General features: G+C 39.7%; 1 long non-coding RNA gene across 1 annotated transcript in view; it reads right to left on the bottom strand.

The window, feature by feature from the left end:
* Window positions 1-317: 317 nt before the first annotated feature.
* Window positions 318-20,295, bottom strand: part of LOC124506314 (uncharacterized) — a 28,728-nt gene continuing 8,750 nt past the window's right edge. The window contains exons 4-5 of the long non-coding RNA XR_006960740.1: window positions 2,166-2,368; window positions 318-460 (exon numbers count right to left, since the gene is read on the bottom strand). This is a non-coding gene — a long non-coding RNA (uncharacterized LOC124506314). The remainder of the gene's footprint in view (window positions 461-2,165; window positions 2,369-20,295) is intronic.

The raw sequence follows: 20,295 nt of genomic DNA, 5'->3' as shown, positions 1-20,295 counted from the left end.
GAGCCACCCAGGTACCCCTCAAATTTCTCTGTTCTTTAAATCAATTTACTTTGAACTCCAAATCCCCATCCTATAAGTTGGAGGAAATTCAACCTAAGTAATTCTTTGCAAAGGCATCGTTGGTGTGGTTACTGCACAGACTCCCACTATTGTCTGAAGGGTTCTCCCAAAAATGGTGACTGCGGCTTTTGTGATGCTTGGGACTCAGTAGTATTCAGTGACTAGAATCCAACCTCCCTGAGTATTCCATACAGCCTTTTCCCCCTGAGGTCTTATACCTTCTCAGGCTCTGAAATCTCCCCCTGCCCTACCTTGGGGAAGCTCCTGGAGCAGCCTCTTACTTCTCTTCTATCGTTTCTCTCTCTGTTCTCCAGGACACCCAGCATCATCTGTTCAATCAGCTTAGCTCTTCCAGAAGGTGGGAAAAACCACTAACTTGAAGCTGCTTTTATTTTTGGTCCTGCCAAAATACCCATGGAAAGGAATTACAAAGCCTCACTACCTTCTGAAATGTGGGGGGAAAATATATGGAGAACAAAATGAAATTAATATTTTAACAATTCATTCTGCCCAAACTGCATTGAACCAGAAAAGCCACTTAATTAATTGGCAATGAGCAATAAATATCACAGCAACAGGTCACATCCACTAGCCCATTCTGCTCTCTTTAAAGGAGACAATCAAGATGCTAGTTAAACTGTTGCTTAATGAGCCTAGAATCAGAACCAGGGATATTAGAACAATTCAACATTTAAAGGGGTCAGGCTGAATGAATCAATGAATGAATGAGTGAATGAATGAATGAATGAACAAATAAGTAGGTCAAGCAGTCATAGCCTGATGTATCAATTCCACATTAGGCATACCTACATTGTGCTAAGAAAGCCGAAAACACGGGAAGTTCATTGGCTATAGTTCCCTGGATCCACGTTCACTTTGAGAATGTCCTTGCCAGTGGAGTTGCAATATTCAGAGGCATTTGGCTAGGACACTGTCTCCCAGGAGACCACTTGGATGAACACCACCACCATTTGTCCTAGAGACTGTTCTTTTTCTATGCTTCCACAACTCACCACCTCTTTCATCAAATAACAGGCCATTCCTGTAGGCCTAGGATTCATGTCTCTTTGGGATGATTTTGCATGGATCTGCTCCAATCAGTTGCACAGAGACTTTAAACTGAACTCTCAAAGAGGCATATAATTTCTTGGGTTATTCTTCCTGTACCTGCCACATACTGATAATGGTATGTATAAAACTAATTATATTAGAAGATCTTCAGTGTGTGATTCTAAACACCAGAAGCATCCAAAAGAATTATCTTAAACATTTTTCAATAATTATACTTAAAAAATTATATCATTGTAACCATTAAAGAATAATTGTTAAGTGCAGTACCCATGACTATGGGTAAAATCTGCTGGATACAAATGATCCAATAATAATGTTACTGACATCATATTTTTTATGTTTGTTTATTTTTGAGAGAGAGAGAGGGAGAGAGAGAGGGAGAATGAGTGGGGGAAGGGAAGTGAGAGAGGGAGACAGGGGATCTGAAGTGAGCTTAGCACTGACAGCAGAGAGCCCAATGTGGGGCTCAAACTCACAAACCATGAGATGTTGACTTGAACCAAAGAACGACACATGAACGACTGAGCCACCCAGGCATCCTTGAAGTCAGATTTTTAAGTGTTGAGTGCATACTGTTAAGTGTTGAGTGGTCTCGCTGTAAATGTTCCTAGGCATGTCTGGCTTAGTGGGTAACAATATCTTTTCAGATTATTGTATGTATGCTGTGTTGAGATATCTAACCTCAGATATATCAATAATGTAGCATAGGACAGGCAAATCCATGACATTTCCTCCTGCTCTTTGCAGAGAAATAATGGATGTTCTAAAGAAAAAACTGAACTCTGAATGTGAAAGTGCTTAAAGCAATCTTTATGGTAATTCCTCACCTATATATCTATGCATATATTAAGAAGTATTACCCTATTTTTCTACTTTACAGAAGAATAAGAAAACATAATTAATAGTAGTAGTAACAGTAATAATAATAATAGATTTCAAGATCACTTTTCCCATGAAAAGTTTAAGTTACATCACCCATGGCAGCAAGAATAAAATTCAGACTAAGCTTGTTCCTTTGAACTCTGTTTAGTTACCTTGTATTCTCTAGTATCCTCTGCTTGCTTTTTGTTTCTCTTTTCAATCTTTTTTTCTTCTCTGGTTTTCTTGAAATGGCACAAGCAGGGTTCTCCTCATTAGTAATGAGATCTTCCCAATCTTAATCAATTCATTATGTTCAATAAAGCAAGGAAAAAACACCGGCCAACTGGCTTCATGAATGATTTTGCAACAGCTTTATCTATCAAGATAAATGGATATGCCATTAGCATGTTAGGGCTTCTGAGTAATTCGGGGATAAATTTGGGCTTCCAGAGGCAGTATATGAGAAAATGAAGTTTTTAACCAGTTTCACTTCAACTGGTTTGGGGATAAAACAGCATAATGTTTCTATCAAGTTGTGCTGTTCTATTTTGATTTGATTCCTTGACTATTTATGAAACACATGAATGTTTATGAAATACATGAACATATTTACTCTGAGCTTTGCTTTCCTCCAATTCATGCATAATGACCTTTTTTATTTATGTAAACTTGAAATAATAATAATAACCTAGTGTGTTCAGCTCTGTCCTTTGAGATGGAGAGCTGCAGTCATAGCCCCAGAGGGAAGTCATGGTCTCCATTGCTCTCAGCATGATTACAAGTAATGACTGTGCTCAGAATCTTGTTCAGATAACCATTTCACCCAAAACACATTTTTGTTAAATACAGAACGCGAGGCATCAGGGTAAGATGAGTCTTAGAAGAGTTCACATGTTTTGCTTTGCTAAGGCAAGAAACATCCAGTTCCATGTACTATTATTGCCTACCACCGCCACCCTATTGCAATTGGAATATCAGGACAGAACCTGTTCCTGTCATCTTGGCTCTGGCCACAGCTCTGGTCTTGTGCACACTGTTGACACTCACTTGGCCAGGAGGAGCCAAGGGTGCAGGCTGCCTACTGTTGCCATGTTGCATGAGGTGGCAAGAACATCTCTTTAGGTCTAATTTTCACTGTAGGAAATTATAAAAACAGATTACTGCACATGGGGCTCGCTCTAAGGCTAGAGTGAGATTTAGAAGCCTTACAGCCCACTTATTAAAATGCTTATGGTTCCCATTTCATTGTGAATGAAACAATAAATATTGAGCAAAGGAAATTAATCCACATCCGGAGGATTGTACTAAGTGAAACAACAAAAGTTGTGCAGATCTGAGGCAATGAGTTTCATATTAAGATTCACAGCAGCAACCCATAGGCACATTTCATCAAAAGCCTTAAGAGAGACATTGTAATGTATCTTTTCCATTGTTGACTCTATCAGGAGTCTAACCGAAAAACAAACAGCAACCAGGAACACCAGGAATACCAGGGTTGCTTTTTTTTTTTTTAATCAGTATTTTTCTTTTAGCAACATAGCAGCTCTAGGGACCTATCAATGTTATCCACCTAGCAGTATCAAGGCATTTTTTCCTATAATGAAATTTAATTTAACATTTTATAGCAAGTATCTTCTAAAGAAATATTTTTAATTGATCTTTCAGTCATTCTGAGTGAGAAGGAAAGCAGGTCAAAATAAAGTTATTATGCAGTTTTGGTATTTTTAAACTTAGTTTTCTATTTGGGGATTTTTAGTTTGTGTGGTTTATAATATATCTATGCGATATGTGAACCCAGTGGTGTTCTGGTAAAGTCAGCCCTTCAAATAAGTAAAGTCTTGGTGTACAGCCTTTGGCAATTTCCATGCTGTAAAATACTCCCATCAACACCAAATTCAAGCTACCGATATGATGCCACTGAAAGCACTGATGTCTACATTTGCCTCCAGTAAGTCAGTACAAACAACCTCCAGCTTACCGCTGTATCTACACATGGGTGTGTGTGTGTGCATGTCAGTATACATACATATATAAACACACGTGTTCACACACACATACTCCTGTGTGTATGGGTAAGTATACATCACACACATCCATGCATGCACGTGCACACACACACACACACACACACACACACACACGGCTATGGAGTAGAGAGGAAGACTGAAGCCAGTTCCTACTTCGAAATCCCACCTCTACCAATCACTACTTATGTGACTTTGGGCAAATCACTTAACTTTTCTGTGCTTCTGTTTCCTTTTTTGCATAATGAACATAATAATAATGGTATGACTTAGAAGGCGTGTTATGAAGATTAAATAAATTAGCATATGTAAAGTACTAACAACAGTAACACGTGCTATATAAGCATCAGCTATTATTATTGCTGTGGCTATTAATATTATTATCTATATGTAACTCTGTGTGTATATATATATATATATATATATATATACACACAAATATTGATTTGGTGGGATCTTGCACAACTGAAGCCGCTGCTGCCAGTACTTCCATCTCCTTCCCCACTCCCCAGCTTCTGTTCCATCTCTCTCCTCCTCCAATTTGCAGGTGCAGGTTAGCCTTGTAGGGATTAAACTCTGTCCCAATTAGAATCCACCAATCTTGAGAATGCAAATTGGTGCAGCCACTCTGGAAAACAGTGTAGAGGTTCCTCAAAAAATTAAAAATAGACCTACCCTATGACCCAGCAGTAGCACTGCTAGGAATTTACCCAAGGGATACAGGAGTACTGATGCATAGGGGCAATTGTACCCCAAAGTTCATAGCAGCACTCTCAACAATAGCCAAATTATGGAAAGAGCCTAAATGTCCATCAACTGATGAATGGACAAAAAAATTGTGGTTTATATACACAATGGAGTACTACGTGGCAATGAGAAAGAATGAAATATGGCCCTTTGTAGCAACGTGGATGGAACTGGAGAGTGTGATGCTAAGTGAAATAAGCCATACAGAGAAAGACAGATACCATATGTTTTCACTCTTATGTGGATCCTGAGAAACTTAACAGAAACCCATGGGGGAGGGGAAGAAAAAAAAAAAAAAGAGGTTAGAGTGGGAGACAGCCAAAGCATAAGAGACTCTTAAAAACTGAGAACAAACTGAGGGGTGATGGGGGGTGGGAGGGAAGGAAGGGTGGGTGATGGGTATTGAGGAGGGCACCTTTTGGGATGAGCACTGGGTGTTGTATGGAAACCAATTTGACAATAAACTTCATATATTGAAAAAAAAAAAGAAGTTGTCAGAAACAGAATAAAAAAAAAATAAAAAATAAAGAATCCACCAATCTTCAGACTTGAGGAAGAAGCTGTTAGGGAGCCTCAAGTGTGTTATCTTGCCTGGGAATCCCTCTCTATCAGACCCCGGAGAGCTCCTGGTACTGGAGCATTGCCCTGGGTATTCAGCTACCCACCTTCATCCCCCAGAGCCTTGAGCTCATCTGGTTGCCTCTCTTCTGGTTTTTGACTGGTGTCTTTTCTTAATCCTTGTTCTGAGTGTGTATCTGGATCTCTGGACCTCCACTGCCAGGGTCTGACCTCATGATCTTGCTTTGGTTTGGAATCCCAACTAATGATCTTGTTCTGGACCTTTCCCATTTCCTGTCCATTTTTATTGCAACTCCAATCCTTTTGATTTGTGATATCTATAACCTTGATGGCTATTCAACCTGGATTTTCCAGATAATGTGAATTTTATATACTCTGTCATTATAACTCTAGTGGTTTGGTGCACAAAGTATATTGTCCAGAGAATTTTTGATGAAAGAAAAAACTACAAAACCCCATCGTCAAAACACATCCTTTTTTCGGGGCGCCTGGGTGGCGCAGTCGGTTAAGCGTCCGACTTCAGCCAGGTCACGATCTCGCGGTCCGTGAGTTCGAGCCCCGCGTCGGGCTCTGGGCTGATGGCTCAGAGCCTGGAGCCTGTTTCCGATTCTGTGTCTCCCTCTCTCTCTGCCCCTCCCCCATTCATGCTCTGTCTCTCTCTGTCCCAAAAATAAATAAACGTTGAAAAAAAAAAAAAACACATCCTTTCTTCTCTAACCCAGAAAAATCATGGTGTGCCTAAACTTTTAAGTTCCAGTGTGTGTGTGCATGTCAGTATACATACATATATAAACACACGTGTTCACACACACATACTCCTGTGTACATCACACACATCCAGTATACATCACACACATCCATGCATGTACGTGCACACACACACACACACACACACACACACACACACACACACGGCTATGGAGTAGAGAGGAAGACTGAAGCCAGTTCCTACTTCGAAATCCCACCTCTACCAATCACTACTTATGTGACTTTGGGCAATTCCAAAGTTCCAGTGTTGAAGTGGAACAAATGTGTTGAAGTGATTGCCAGTCTTAATGGCCAATCTCTCTCTTTTTTTAAATTTATTTTGAGGGGTAGGGAGGGGCAGACAGAGAGAGGGGGAGAGAAAGAGAATCCCAAGCAGGCTCTGCACTGTCAGCACGGAACCTGACATGGGGCTCAAATCCAGAAACTGTGAGGTCGTAGGAGCCAGAGCCCGCAAACCATGAGGTCCTGACCTGAACTGAAATCAGGAGTCAGACATTTAACCGACTGAGCCACTCAGGCACCCATCAATGCTCCAGGTTGTACTACTCTATCAGGCAGTATCATATTACCTGGTGGAAGTGGTTTGGAAAGAAGGCACAGTTCACGTGAGGACACAAAAACTTCCTTGCCTCACATTTCAAATAATGGAAGAAATGTCACACCTCCTATTCTCATTTTTAAAAAATACTTACTATTTTTGTGTATACATATTGTAATCATCTGATATTTATTGTGTGAATATAACAGAGGCAAACTTGACTGTCTTCCTCCATCCCACCTCTTAGTGACCACAAGTATATTAGTAGCTGTCTCTAATGATGGCATGCCCTGGTAAACTTCCCTGTAAATCAAAAAGTGGCTAAATTTCTGCAAAATCTAGAATCAGTGGTGGGAACTTGGTTACCCACCATTTCCCACCGATTCAGATTCTGCGAGCAGCTTTTCTGCTTTGCCAGGCATTCAGAGGCAAACTCTTGAAAATATTCCCTCTCAGAAAACTGCAAAATTCACATTTCCACTCTAGAGCTCTAAATTACAATTATTTCTTGAAATCAACGGTCTTCTGTTGAAAGGAAAAAGCATTATAGCATCATTTAGTTGGGGAGAGGGGAGGGCTGGGACAGAGTAGGAAGGGGAGGGTTATAACCAGAATCCTTTTTTCTGTAGAAATTCCCATGCTGGCAAACCTCAGGTCCCTCTCTTTTTAGAACTGACTCACTCTTTTTAGAACTTAGAAAATTCAGTCTTTTCTACCTATTCCCCTTTATTAAAAGAGAAAAAAGAGTAGGGTTAGATAGAGAACTGGACTAAGTCATGAGGCATAGATTTTTAAAAAAAAATTTTTAATGTTTATTTTTGACAGAGAGAGAGGGAGAGAGACAGCATGTGCAAATGGGGGAGGGGCAGAGAGAGAGGGAGACAGAATCTGAAGCAGGCTCCAGACTCTGAGCTGTCAGCACAGAGCCCAACACAGGGCTTGAACTCACACGAGCAGTGAGATCATCACTTGAGCCAAAGTTGGACGCTTAACTGACTGAGCCAACCAGATGCCCCAAGATTTTCAACCAGCTTTTCACTACCTTTCTTGATAAGCTCCCAGGGGGTCTACAGACAGAATTCAGGGTGTCAGTGAAGTTGGAAGGAAAACAAATCACATCATTGCCCACTGAAAGTTAGCATTTCATTAAGGATCTCCCCAACCTCTGCCCTGTTACTTCTTCCCATTTGTTGGCTTAAATGTGCCGTGTAGTCCTTTGATCACTGAAGACAAGAAACCATAGAGTATTATTAGCAGTACTTAAGACGTTTCACCAATAGAAACCAGACATTTTCTTATTGCTTTTACGTTTGTTGCTGATATCTCAAAATATCATGTCCATTCATCACTACTTCAAAATTATGGTAGCTAATAGATTTGCTGCTATATCTTATAATTTAATGCGTTAATAAAGAAGCACATAGTGGCGCCTGGGTAGCTCAGTTGGTTGGGCGCCTGACTCTTGATTTCGGCCCAGGTCATGATCTCAGGGTCATGGGATCGAGCCCTCGTTGGGCTCTGCACTAAGTGTGGACCCTGCTTAACTCTCTCCCTTCTGCTCCTCTCCCTGACTTGTGTACACACTCTCCCTCACCCTAAAATTAAAAAAAAAAATTTTAAAGCACATATTTACAGTATCATATTTGCTTTTCAATATTCTGATAACTATTTCGATAGAATTGGTTTCCTTTGGATTCTTATGTGTTCTATTTTTTAAACATCTTTATTGAGATATAATTCATATGCCATAAAGTTCACCCATTCAAAGTGAACAATTCAACGACTTTACTGTAGTCACAGAATTATGCAACCATCATTATAATCTAAGTTTAGAACATTTTCATCATCATGAAAAGAAACCCATACTCATTAGCAATCACTCTCCATTGTCCTCTCCTCCATCCCTCAGCCCAAGACAACCACTAATCTACTTTCCATCTTTATAAATTTGCCTATTCCAGACCTTTCATATAAATATGCAATGTGTGGTCTTTTGTGACTGGCTTCTTTCACTCAGTGTAATGTTTTAAAGGTTCATCCAAGTTGTACCTCGTATCAGGACTTCATTTCTTCTACTGTCAAGTAATATTCCATTGCAATGGATGTGCCATTTTGCTTATTCACATCAATGTAGATTTAGGTTATGCCAACTATTTAGCTTTTATGAATAATGCTGCTTTGAGCATCCCTGTACACATGTGTGTGTGGATGGATATTTTCATTTATAATGGATTTATACCTATAAGTGGAATTGCTGGATCCTATGATATTTCCATGTTTTACTTTCTGAAGAATTTTATGCCACCAGCAATGTTTTCCAGTTCTGACTTAATATCCTCTCCATCTCTTGTTATTCTGTATCTTTTTGATTATAGCATCCTAGTGGGTATGAAGTGGTATATCACTGTGGTTTTGATCTGCATTTCCCTAATGGCTAATGATGCTGAGTATTTTTTCATGTGGTTATGGCCCATTTGTATATCTTCTTTGAAGCAATATCTATTCAAATCCTTTGCCCATTCTTTAATTGGGTCATTTGCCCTTAATTATAAGCAGTAAGAGTTCTTTATATATTCTGGATACAAGTCCCCTATCATATATATAATTTGCAAATATTTTCTCCCATTCTATGGGTTGACTGACTTGATGGTATTATTTGCAGCACAGATGTTTTTAGTTTTGAAGTAGTATAATTTACCTTTTTTCTTTGTTGCTTGTGCTTCTGATGTCATATCTAAGAAACCACTGCCTAGGCAATGATTGCACAACTTTGTGAATACACCAAAAACTATTGAATCGTACATTTAATTAATTAATTAATTAAAATTAAATTTTAGAGATTTAAATTTTAGAGAAGGACAGAAAGAGCACTAGTGCTAGAAAGGGGCAGAGGGGCTGAGAGAGAATCTCAAGCAGGCTCCACACTCAGCACAGAGCCCAATGTGGAGCTTGATCCCATGACTCTAGGATCACAACCTGAGCTGAAATCAAGAGTTGGTCGCTCAACCAACTGAGCCAGCCAGGTGCCCCTGAACTATACATTTTAAATGAGTGAATTATGTAACATGTGATTTAATCTAATAGAAATACTTAAAAAAAAAAGAAAAGAACAGGTAGGCTTAGAAAAATCCAGACTTTGGTGTCACTGCTTGGTCATGTCTGTACATAAACCAATAAATCCTCCTTATTGTTTAAAAATACATAAGTGGGCTGGGCACCTGGATGGTTCAGTTGGTTAAGCATCCAACTTCAGCTCAGGTCATGATGTCACAGTTCACGGGTTCAAGCCCTCATCAGGCTCTGTGCTGACAGCTCAGAGCCTGGAGCCTGCTTCAGATTCTGTGTCTCCGTCTCTCTCTGCTCCTCCCCTGCTCGTGCTCTGTCTCTCTCTGTCTCTCAAAAATAAATGTTTAAAAATTTTTTTCTTAGGGGCGCCTGGGTGGCTCAGTCGGTTAAGCGTCCGACTTCAGCTCAGGTCACGATCTCGCGGTCTGTGAGTTCAAGCCCCGCGTCAGGCTCTGGGCTGATGGCTCAGAGCCTGGAGCCTGCTTCCAATTCTGTGTCTCCCTCTCTCTCTGCCCCTTCCCCGTTCATGCTCTGTCTCTCTCTGTCTCAAAAATAAATAAACGTTAAAAAAAAATTAAAAAAAACATTTTTTTTTCTTAAATAATAAATAAATAAATAAGTGGGGCTTCCGGCTGGCTCAGTGAGAAGAGTATGTGACTCTTGATCTCTGGTGTTGTGAGTTCGAGCCCCATGGTGGGTATAGAGATTCCTAAAAAAAAAAAAAATTAAAACTCAATAAATCAATAAATCATGTCCTAAAATTAGACCGTGATAATGGTTGCACAATTCTGTAAATATACTTAAAATGTATATGCTTTAAATGGATGAATTTTATGGTATATAGATTATATTTCAATAAAGCTATTTTTTAATGTATGTTTATTTTTAGTTTATTTCTTTTGAGAGACAGAGAGCAAGTGAACGTGAGTGGGGAGGGACAGAGAGAGAGGGAGAGAAAGAATCTGAAGCAGGCTCTGTGTTGGCAGCACAGAGCCCAATGTGTGGTTCAATCTCACAAACTGTGAAATTATGACCTGAGCTGAAACCAAGAGTCTGATGCTCAACCCACTGAGTCACCCAAGCACCCCAATTTTTATTTATTTTTGAGAGAGAGAGAGAGAGAGAGAGAGTGCAGGGGAGGGGCATAGCAGGGGAGGGACTGAGTGGGGGGAGGGGATGGGGGTGGAGACAGAGGATCCCAAGCAGCCCCATGCAATGAGGGGCTTGAACTCATGAACCATGAGATCATGACCTGAGCCAAAGTCAGACGCTTAACTGACTGAGCCACTCAGGTGCCCCACAATAAAGCTGTTTTAAAAAAGACAGAAGAGGGGTGCCTAGGTGGCTCAGTATGTTAAGCATTTGACTTCGGCTCAGGTTATGATTTCATGGTTCATGGGTTCAGGCCCCTGTGTTGGCTCTGTGCTGACAGCTCAGAGCCTGAAGCCTGCTTTAGATTCTCTGTTTTCCTCTCTCTCTGCACCCCCCTACCCCCACTCATGCTCTATCTCTTTCAAAAATAAATAAACATTAAAGAAAACAGACAGAAGAAACCATTCCTTAATCTACAGTCATACTCATGTTTACTAATGTTTTCATCTAAGAATTATATCATTTTAAGTTCTACATTTGGTTTTTGATCTACTTTGAATTAATATCTGTTTATGGTATAAGGAAAGAGTTTGACTTCATGTACTTTATTTCATGCTTTCAAGAACATTATTTTGAGAGAGAGTCCATAGGCTTCACCAGATTGACAAGGTGATTCATGGTACAGAAAAAAATGAAGAATCTTCACTCTAGAAATTGGACAAGACTCTTACTCCTCTGGGCCTCACTTCCCTTCCCTGGAAAATTCATGGGTAGGATTGGGAAGCCCCTTCTAGTTCTATGGTACCTTTTATTGTGCAGACATTATGGGTGGAAATCAATGACTTTCTTTTTTTAACATTTATTTAATTTTGAGACAGAGAGAGACAGAGCATGAATGGGGGAGGGTCAGAGAGAGAGGGAGACACAGAATCTGAAACAAGCTCCAGGCTCTGAGCGGTCAGCACAGAACCCGACGCGGTGCTCGAACTCATGGACCGCGAGATCATGACCTGAGCCAAAGTCGGACGCTTAACCGACTGAGCCACCCAGGCGCCCCAATGACTCTTTTCTTAAGAAAATACCCATGTCTGTGACACCAGTTGCTTCTAAGTATATATATACATGATAAGTACTTACATTATATATAAGTACTATATATTTATATATATAAATATATGTATATATAAGTATATATAATAAGTATATATATATATATAATTTATTGTCAAGTTAGCTAACATACAGTGTATACAGTATGCTCTTGATTTTGAGGGTAGATTCCTGTGATTCATTGCTGCCATACAACACCTAGTGCTCATCCCAACAAGTGCCATCCTCAATGCCCCTAAGTATTTTTCTCTATGTTTATTTTTGAGAGAGAGAGACAGAGTATGAGTGGGGGAGGGGCAGAGAGAGAGGGAGACACAGAATTTGAAGCAGGCTCCAGGCTCTGAGCTGTCATCACAGAGCCCAAGGTGGGGTTCGAACTCAGGAGCAGTGAGATCATGACTGAGCCAAAGTCAGATGTTTAACCGGACACTTAACTGACTGAGCCACCCAGGCGCCCCTCTAAGTATTTTTTTAAAGGAAGCCATTGTCTGGCAATCACAGAAGGGCTCAGCCAGAACTTTATTGAGTGTTTTAAGGAGTAGAGGTGACACAATAGGGGAAGGAAATGTTTTCTGTTGAAAAGCAGTCAATTGCCTTCAACAAGTCGCCAACAAACTGGGGAAAGATTTTTTTTTCCTCTGGTTTCAGCTGAATGCCAGCTTTTGGAAGGTAAATAGAGCAGGCCAGATGAAAGGGTAATAGACACCCCCAAATGAGGGAGGGCATTGTTTGTACAAAGTTAGCAGGAGGAGAGAGGCCAAGTATGCAACTGAGCCACTGGCACTAAAGTCATCAAAGGGGAAGAAAAATCAGGAAAATACAATCAAATCTTTACTTTTACAATGATAAAGGTAATTTTACAATTGTTACTCCATATTATTTACTTTTTCTTAAATTTTAAACATGGTATAGATGGTGTTATGTATTGGTTGGGTCTCTTTCAAAATTATTCAAACGATTATAAAAAAATCATTTGTACTTTTAACGGCATTAGCATTAAATTCTATAAGCTATTTGATCACTGTCTATATGCATCATAATTTTTCCTGGAACCTATTCCTCTACAATGGAAGTACTGATAATAATAACCACAAAAAAGAAGCAAGCCATTTGCAAAATGTTCCATTAAATATGGAGTTTAGAAAAAGACTATGGGATATTTGCAGAAGGGCTAGCATGTTCTTCTGAGGTTTGTAAGCTATCTACCCTGATGCATAGGTCATGGTAAATTCTCCAAGTATTTGTGAATTTTGCATGTCATATGTTGACACCCTTTTATTTTTTATTTTTATTTTTTAATGTTTTTATTTATTTTTGAAGGAGAGAGAGAGACAGCACATGAGTAGGGGAGGAGCAGAGAGAGAGGGAGACACAGAATCAGAGGCAGGCTCCAGGCTCTGAGCTGTCAGCACAGAGCCCGACAAGGGGCTCAAACCACAAACTGTGAGATCATGACTTGAGCCGAAGCTGGACACTCAACTGACTGAGCCACCCAGGCGGCCCTGTTGACATCCTTTTATATTACAGAACCCCTTATCAAGGATGGAGAGAAAATCCTTAGAGGCTCAAAAATCCAGGACTTGCAGTTTTCCTCTCCCCAGCCCTTTCTCCTCTGGCTTTCTCCTCTTTCCAAGAAGTACTGAGAGTGCGGTGAAGAGGAAGAATGTGGGCAGAGCAGCAGCAGGGTCAGGGCTCAAGAGCACTGCCAGCTAGTCAAAGGTCAGCACGGAAGGGGCTGTGTGTGAGAGGACAAGGAAGCTGAACTTCTCGTCCAGCTGAACTGGATGGCGGCCAATCTCTATCTCCTCCCTGGGCCTGCCTGGAACTCTCCACAGCTCTGTGTGGCCCTGCATCAGAACAAAAATATGCTACAGAAATAGGGTCTAGTTTCATCTTTTCAGGTGAACAGACTGAGCCAGATTTCAGCTGGGGGTCAAGGGACAGAGGACAGAGAGGACCAAACTGGTATTTGCTCTGTCAGAAACTTACAGGCTTGTTTGGAAAGACAGAAACTAAATAAAGACTTCTTATTAGCACAGGACTAGCATTGTGAAATCTGGTCAAAGGCTTTCAGGCAAGGACGCCTTTATGTATATATATATATATGTGTGTGTGTGTGTATACATATATACACACACACACACATATATATATATATATATATATATATATATACATATATACTCTCATGGTGATGGGGAAAGTGAAGAAAAATGCAATATTCTAATTAGGAAATAAAGCTATCGTTTTTCACAAATTCATAACATTTCTCATGCCAGCAATTTTCTTTTTATTCTAGAATGCAGGAATAGTGTTCCCAAGTTTTTGTCCCTCTCCTCAAAATGAAAGGGAAGTAAAATTCTCTTCACAGAAATAAAAAGCACTTTTTAAAAAAAGGAGCATTAAACCCACAGTAGATGAATTATTATAAAATAATCTTCCCCTCTAATTGGGCTTTTCTTCAGATTTTCTAAGAAAAATTGACACTGAACTCTATTTGTTAGTTCCTTTTTTGCTTTCATAAATTTTTTTTCTAACATTGACGTCCTAGAGGGAGTAGTATTTTATCGTTCTGTGAAAATCCGATTGCAATGCATCAATCATTAGTAAGGTAGCATATGTAAAGCTGAAAAACAGACATTTACAACCAGAAATGATGGCCCTTTTTGCTCTGTATGGATTTAGGTGATCTCAGCCTGTATTCTGGAAATGTGCATCAAATAATAAGTGATACCCTATCTCTCCTGAGGACATAATCTCTCCTAAATGCCCATCTGGTTCACTGCTTTTTTCATGGAAAGGAGAATCCTGAGGAGTGGGTCCAACAGGGAGGAATGTTATGCAATGTGGCCTAAGACAACATAGTGGGATGGAGAGTCCCAATTTTCATCAACTTAGTTGCAAGGAGACAAGGTCATGGCACAGAAGACAACATCTGTGGGCCAGGCAAATGCAGAGAAGTAAGTGGTGAAGCTGAGATCAGGTGAGGGAAGATCTGAACAGAGTGAGCTGGGTGCAGAGGGTCAAGGGAAGTGTTTTAGTTCTGCAGCCACAAATGGGAAGCCACACCCAGTGCCCCTTTTACGTCTGTCTGCTGTGGAGAGAGATTCTATTGCTTGGCATAGACCCGCAGCACTCCGGGCTAAACACTGAAAAATCTATTTTTATTCGCTCTTTTAAATACTTTCTTTTCATCTCAGTGCTGTATAGTTTTTTATCCTGTCATGTTTCCTTCCATGGGTTCCTGTTTTTAAACTCCACTCTCTACTTGCCTGGGTGGCTCAGTCAGTTAAGCATCCAACTCTTGATTTTGGCTCAGGTCATGATCATGCAGTTTGTGGGTTTAAGCCTCACCTCAGGCTCCTCACTGACAGTGCAGTGATATTCCCTTTCTTCCTCTCTCTCCCTCTCACGCTCATGCCCTCTCACTCAAAATAAATAAACTTAAAAAAAAAAGAAGAAGAAGATTTAAACTCCACTCGCTAAGGCTCTAGGTTCCTTTGCATTTTTTGCTTTGGTTTTGTTTTCTTTAAGAGCTTTGTGAAAGCTAGCACTTTTGCCTTTTTTTCCCCCTTTGTTCATGTAGTCTGACCTGGAAACCAGGACTTTATGTTGGCCTAGATTTCTCAGGTCTCTAATCAACTCTGCGGAAAGTAAAACAGCTTGGCAACAGGCATAATAATAATAATTAAAAATAATAGGGAGCACAGAACTAAGAAATGAGATTCAAAAATAAGGCAAAAGATACAGAGTCATAGGCTTTCATGCAAAAATATCTATTCTGACCAACTTAGAAACACCCTTATAAATCAGTTAATAGCATCTGTCTATGTGGAGAAAAGCAAAACCATGGGGATTTCTGCCTTGGAGTGTGAAGTCAGCTTTGTGTATTCCCTTCTGGTGAAATGCTCATATACACACAAACGTTTGAAAACCTACGATGAAAACAATGGCTACTACCAGTTAAGATTTCCAAGGGCACTTCTGAAACACAGAGTAGGTTTTTCTGGCACGACTTCTTCAGAGACGTTCTCACTTAAATCCATGCATGGTCATTTTATATCTCCCATTTATGCATTTCTTGTTTGCTGAACCTAAGTCTTGTCAGAGAGTTATTTAAAAAAAATACTTTTTAAAGTTACCCACACCCTAAACAGCAGAACTGCTGTGTGTATACACATGCTCTGGAAAGGCACAAGTCAGGTATTGGGTGTAGGCACAGGACAAACCGCATGGTCTGCCTTGGCAGCCCTGTCCTCACCTGCAAGCTGCCCACACACACTCCCTTCCAAACGGTGCTCTTCTGATGCCAATTGGCTAGCTGAGCTACCCGGGGAGGAAGCCTATGGGAGGGGCCGGGTGGAAGGTGATGTGGATAAATATTTTATAAACTAAACTTTAAGCTTAAAACTTGATTTACTCTTTCAACCCAATTCACACTGGAAGTCCAGTCTCTTAAAAAGCTTGGACATTGAAGAGTTAAAGGGGTATGGAAGCCGGTGTAGCCTGGGGCTGTCATCCAAGGCCAGCAGAAACGGCAGCAGGAAGGGTCTGGTTCTGGCTAGGCTACAGACAGGCCATCTGGATGCAGGGAAAGCCTAGAATGCCAGAAACAGCTTTTCTTTTTGGTGTTAGGCTTCATTAAGTTCAGCCTGGGGAGTGTCTTTTTGCTTTAAGACCCAAACTGAGAGTCTTCCTTGAATAGGGATTTGATATTTTGAATTTTATGAAGCAAACACCCACTATATATATCCTTTTGGTAAGGAAGGTCACAAAAAGCAATGTATACGATTAAGCATATTTTTTTAAAGGATGTAGACCAGAGTCACTAGATGTAAACATACACAGAAACTATGTATAGTCTTTAAATAATTTTGCTAGGAATAGGTAAACCTGAATAGGTTGTCTGAAAAAAAAAAAAAGTTGTTGGTTTGCTGTTTGTTTGTTTGTTTTTTTAATATTGTACCAGTCTGTGACTCTGATAAAGAATCTTTTTATTGTTTTTCCTGTAGTTGACCTGAAAAAGCAGCTTTGCCACACTGGAATTGCTTTTAGGTCTTAAAAATTATTTTCTTTCTCCATTTTTGTTTTATAGTTAATTATATTACATTTGGCATAAAGTTGGCATGGGCCAGTTATAATTCCTTCCACAGGAAATTTTCTTTAGTAAAACTGAAAAAAGAAAAGAAATGTCGCAGGGAAATTATAGCCACTTCCTACTCTATATCACTGATGAACATACACTCCTTTTTGGAAACCACCCTCTTTCAAAGATATGATCTATTCTTCCCTAGCTATAGCAATCTGCATTGGATTTGTATGTGTTATTCTTAACAATTAAAGGAAAAGGTGAATGTAAATTCACTTGGACAAAACAAAACAGGAAAGAGAACATTATCCTTAAGAGAATTCTTACCTTATGGAAGAGAAAATGCACGTATCTTTTTGGGTGGGGAAGGGGGGGGCAGATTTTTTTCTCTCCAAAGCATTAATTGCCACCTAGCAGCAGAGAAGGGAATTGCACACTAACTTTGGACTTCAATTTTAGAAAACGTCGGTTTTAAAGGGCACGTTACCTTTTTTTTTTTAGATTTACTTAAAAAAAATTTTTTTTTATGTTTATTCATTTTTGAAAGACAGAGACAAATCACAAGCATGGGTGGGGCAGAGAGAGAGGGGGACACAGAATCCGAAGCAGGCTCCAGGCTCCGAGCTGTCAGCACAGAGCCCGATGTGGGGCCTGAACTCAGGAACCGTGAGATCATGACCTGAGCCACCCAGGCACCCCATAAGATTTATTTTTTTAAAGTAATCTCTACACCCAACATGGAGCTTGAACCCACAACCCTGAGATCAAGAGTCGCACACTCCATGGACTGAGTCAGCCAGGAGCCCCTAATGTCCACATTATTTTTTATCATGACCAATATTTAAAGAATTATTAGCCTCCTGATAGGTTAGGGTTTGAATTTTTTCTCTCTTGTCATGAGGGAAGAAAACGAAATACAACAAATGAAAAATTTTGGCTTATTTATAAGAATGCTCTTTCCAGCATAAAATGTCTCAGCTTTTTTGTTTCTCAATTTACCCTTGCCACCTCAGCAATAGGCCAAAGGAAAAGAAATGCTAAAGTCACCCTGACACTAAAAAAATGCTGGCTTTGGCTTATTAAAGGAAGAAATGTGTGTTTTTAATACAGAAAGTGGTTTCCCAAATAATCTTGGGTTGGGTTTCTGTAAAAAATGAGATCAGAATAGATTTTATTTTGCTAAGACAATAAGAGGTCATTTATTTTGAAATTTAGAAGACATCTTCCTATACTGGACGAAATGATTTCCAGACCAAATGATTACTCAAATCTGCTGAAGAAGGACATCCTTATTTCAGTTTACCAGTCACATGTTTAGTTTTATAGCACTCACCCATACTGAATGCCAAAACTTTAAAGGAGAGTCTCTATTATTACATTTCATAGATCTTGGCAGCTAAATAAAAATAACTTCTTGGGGCTCCTGGGTGGCTCAGTCAGTTGGGCGTCCGACTCTTGATTTTAACTCAGGTCATGGGATCAAGCCACGTAACAGGCTCCATACTGAGCACGGAGCCTGCTTAAGATTCACTTTCTCTCTCCCTCTGCCCCTCTCCCCAGCTGGAGTTCTCTCTCACTAAAAACAAAACAAAACAAAACAAAACAAAACAAAACAAAAAAATCTTCTTTCTCCAAAGACATCCAGATGGCCAACAGACACATGAAAAGATGCTCAACATCACTATCAGGGAAATATAAATCAAAACTACAATAAGATATCACCTCACACCTGTCAGGATGGCTAAAATAAAAAACACAAGAAACAACAAGTGCTGGTGAGGATGTGAAGAAAAAGGAAGCCTTGTGCATTACTGGTAGGAATGCAAACTGGTGCAGCCACTGTGGAAAACAGTATGGAGGTTCCTCAAAAAACTAACCAAACATGGGGCGCCTGGGTGGCTCAGTTGGTTAAGCCTCCGATTCAGCTCAGTTCATGATCTCAGGGTTGGTGGGTTCAAGCCCCGTGTCGGGCTCTGTGCTGACAGCTCAGAGCCTGGAGCCTACTTCTGATTCTGTCTCCCTCTCTCTCTGCCCCCGACCTTCTCTCAAAAATAAGCGTTAAAGAAAAAAACTTAAAAAAAAAAAAACAACTAAACATAGAACTACCCTATAATACACTACTATTTACCCCAAAATTACAAAAACACTAATTCAAAGGGTTACACACATTCCAATGTCTATTGTAGTATTATATACCATAGCCAAATTATGGAAATGCCAAGTGTCCATCGACTGATGAATGGATAAAGAAGATGCGGTATACATATGCAATGGAATATTATTCAGCCATCAAAAAGAACGAACTCTTGCCATTTGCAACATTGACGGAGCTAGAGAATATAATGCTAAGTGAAATAAGTGAGTTAAAGAAATACAAATACCATATGATCTTGCTCATATGTGGAACTAATAAAACAAAACAAATGACCAAAGGCGGGGAAAAAGATATACCAAGAAAGACTTTTTTTTTTTTTTTTTTTTTTTTTACCTAAGCTTCATGCCAAAATGGTGCTTGAATTCATGACCCTGAGATCAACAGTTACATGCTCTACTAACTGAGCCAGCCAGGTGCCCCCCCAAGAAACAAACTCTTTTTTTTTTTTTATATAGGCTTCATGTGCAGTGCAGAGCCCAATATGTGACTTGAACTCATGACCCTGAGATCAAAACCTGAGCTGAGATCAAGAGTCAGACACTTAACTGAGTCAGACACCCAGGCGCCCTGAAACAGACTCTTAACTATAGAAAGCAAACTGATGGTCACTAGAGGGGAGGTGGGTGGGCAAGATGGGTAAAATAGGTGATGGGGATTAGAAGTGTACTTCTAATGATGAAAAATAAATAAAATAATTAAAAACTTTCAAAAGGGATTCAAACAAAATTAAATATTTAGGAGGACTTCAAAAGCTAACAAGTTGGAAAAAAGGCTACTGGCTAAAAATGTAACTTATTTAAGATATTACATATGGAGGAGTGAGTGGCTCACTGGACACTTCCAGTTTGCCACTTTTTACCTAGCTAAATAATAAGTATTGCTACTGTACTGAGTCTATGAGTATATTATCACCAAGGCAACCAGCAACATTTTGGAAAACAAATTCTGGTTTAAAAATAATAATAACAGCTAATATTTTACTGAGAATTCACCATGTGCCAGGCAGTGTGTTAAGCACTTTAAATGAAAAATTCACTTAGTCATCACAATAATCATAAAAGATACTAGCCAAAGTATGTCATTTTACAGGTTTAAGCAAGAACAACAACAACAACAAAACAAAGGTTCAGAGAGG

The sequence above is a fragment of the Lynx rufus genome, unplaced genomic scaffold (assembly GCF_022079265.1).
Source record: "Lynx rufus isolate CCGP_SWC_20201006 ecotype Redwood Valley unplaced genomic scaffold, mLynRuf1.p SCAF_9, whole genome shotgun sequence".
Taxonomy (NCBI): Eukaryota; Metazoa; Chordata; class Mammalia; order Carnivora; family Felidae; genus Lynx; species Lynx rufus.
The sequence above is the reverse complement of the archived record's forward strand: the minus strand, read 5'-3'. Positions and strand labels throughout refer to the sequence as shown.